This window comes from Triticum aestivum, chromosome 7B, assembly GCF_018294505.1.
Source record: "Triticum aestivum cultivar Chinese Spring chromosome 7B, IWGSC CS RefSeq v2.1, whole genome shotgun sequence".
NCBI classification, from domain to species: Eukaryota; Viridiplantae; Streptophyta; class Magnoliopsida; order Poales; family Poaceae; genus Triticum; species Triticum aestivum.
This window is the reverse complement of record NC_057813.1, coordinates 664,077,793-664,080,774: the sequence shown is the minus strand read 5'-3', so window position 1 is coordinate 664,080,774 and position 2,982 is coordinate 664,077,793.

Below are 2,982 nucleotides of genomic sequence, written 5' to 3'. Positions count from 1 at the left end.
TCTTATTCTCGGGATGGACTGGCTCTCTAAGCATAAAGCTCAGCTTGATTGTGCAGCCAGGCAGATTCAACTGACTCATTCGTCTGAGGAGGTCATTGTCTTTGCCGCTCGGGATAATTCCATCCGGTTGTTTTCTCTCAATGAGAAGGGTGAATTGGATGCTATTTCGCGGATTCCGGTTGTTTGTGAGTATCAAGACGTCTTTCCAGAAGAACTTGCAGGGATGCCTCCAAACCGGCCGGTTGAATTCGTTATTGAACTTGAGCCCGGTACGGAACCTGTGTGCAAACGTCCCTACAAGCTCGGCCCCGAAGAGTTGAAGGAGTTGAAGAAACAACTTGATGAGCAAGAAAGATTGGGTCTCATTCGGCCTAGTACTTCTCCGTGGGGTTGTGGTGTTCTTTTTGTGAAGAAGAAGGATGGATCGAGTCGACTTTGTGTTGATTACCGTCCAGTAAACAAGAAGACCATCAAGAACAAATACCCACTTCCCAACATCAATGAGCTATTCGAACAACTCAAGGGTGCTCAAGTATTCTCCAAGCTTGATCTCCGTATGGGTTATCATCAGATTCGTATTCGTGAGCAAGATATTCCCAAGACGGCGTTCAGAACAAGCTTTGGTTCATATGAATACACCGTCATGTCTTTTGGCCTCGCCAACGCTCCTCTGACGTTCTCTCGCATGATGAACTTCATCTTCAACCCCTACACCAATGAATTCGTTTTGGTCTATCTCGACGACATTCTGGTTTTCTCGAAGAACAAGGAAGATCATGCCAAGCACTTGCGTTTGGTTCTTGACAAGCTCAGAGAACATCAGTTCTACGCCAAGTTCTCCAAGTGTGAATTTTGGCTCGATGAGGTTCTTTATCTTGGTCATATCATCTCTGCCAAGGGCATTTCCGTGAATCCTGAGAAGGTGTCCGCAATTGTGAATTGGGAACCTCCTCAGAACGTAAAGCAACTCCGCAGTTTCCTCGGTCTCGCAAGCTATTGCAGAAGATTCGTTGAAAACTTTTCTAAGATCGCCAAGCCTCTCTCAAATCTTCTTCAGAAGCACGTCAAGTACGTTTGGTCTCCGGAGTGTGATATTGCTTTCAACACTTTGAAAGAGAAATTGATCACTGCTCCAGTTCTGACTCCACCTGATGAAACCAAGCCGTACGAGGTCTTTTGTGATGCCTCTCTCCAAGGTCTCGGTGCTGTACTGATGCAAGAGAAGAAAGTTGTTGCTTATACCTCTCGCCAGTTGAAACCTAATGAGAAGAACTACCCCACTCACGATCTCGAGTTAGCGGCAGTTGTACACGCTTTGTTGACTTGGAGACATCTTCTATTGGGAAGGAAAGTGGATATTTTCACTGATCACAAGAGTCTCAAGTACATCTTCACTCAGCCTAATCTCAACCTCAGGCAGACTCGATGGGTCGAAATGATTCAAGAGTACAATCCGAGTATCGAGTATACTCCAGGCAAGGCTAATGTGATTGCTGACGCTTTGAGCAGAAAAGCATATTGCAACAGTCTGATTCTCAAGCCTTATCAACCCGAGCTTTGTGAAGCTTTCCGCAAACTGAATCTGCAAGTTGTTCCTCAAGGTTTCCTCGCCAACCTTCAAGTCTCTCCTACCTTAGAAGACCAGATTCGCCAAGCCCAACTTCTTGATGCTATGGTGAAGAAGGTGAAGATTGGTATTGCAAAGAGTCAGTCCAAGTACAAGTGCTTCCGACTTGATGACAAGGACACTCTCTTCTTCGAGGATCGAATTGTTGTGCCCAAAGGTGAACTCCGTAAGGTGATCATGAACGAGGCTCACAACTCTCTCCTCTCCATCCACCCTGGTAGTACGAAGATGTATCAGGACCTCAAGCAAGCTTATTGGTGGACTCGAATGAAGCGCGAGATCGCTCAATTCGTGAACGAATGTGATGTCTGCAGAAGAGTGAAGGCAGAACACCAAAGGCCAGCTGGTCTCCTCCAACCTCTTGCCATTCCAGAATGGAAGTTTGACCACATTGAAATGGACTTCGTGACTGGGTTTCCAAAGTCCAAGCGTGGCAATGATGCTATATTTGTTGTCATCGACAAGCTCACCAAAGTGGCTCATTTTCTGCCTATCAAAGAGTCAATCACTGCAGCTCAATTGGCGGAACTCTATACCTCTCGCATTGTCTCTCTGCACGGTATTCCTCAAGTGATATCTTCAGACCGTGGCAGCATCTTTACCTCCAAGTTTTGGGATTCTTTTCAGAAGGCCATGGGCACCAACATCCGCTTCAGCACAGCTTTCCATCCTCAAACAAGCGGTCAAGTCGAGCGTGTCAACCAAATTCTTGAAGATATGCTCAGGGCTTGTGTGATCTCCTTCGGCATGAAGTGGGAGGATTGTCTTCCTTATGCTGAATTCTCATACAACAACAGCTTTCAAGCAAGTTCGGGCAAGGCCCCCTTTGAAATTCTGTATGGCAGGAAGTGCCGTACCCCTCTCAACTGGTCTGAAACCGGTGAACGTCAGCTGCTGGGTAATGACTTAATCACAGAAGCAGAAGAGATGTGCAAAGTCATTCGTGATAACCTCAAAGCAGCCCAGTCCCGCCAGAAGAGCTACTATGATAGTAAGCACCGTGATCTGGTTTTCGAGATCGGAGATCATGTTTACCTCCGCGTCTCTCCCATGAAAGGTACTCGTCGCTTCGGTATCAAAGGGAAGCTTGCCCCTAGATACGTGGGACCTTTCAAGATTGTCAGCAAGAGAGGCGACCTCGCCTATCAACTCGAGCTTCCTTCAAACTTTGCAAATGTTCATGATGTGTTCCATGTCTCTCAGCTTCGAAAGTGCTTCAAGACTCCTGACCGCACCGTCAACTTCGAGGACATTGAGCTCCAAGAAGATCTCTCCTATCGTGAGCACCCAGTTGCTATTCTCGAAGAGACTGAACGCAAGACTCGCAACAAGTCAATCAAATTTCTCAAAGTCAA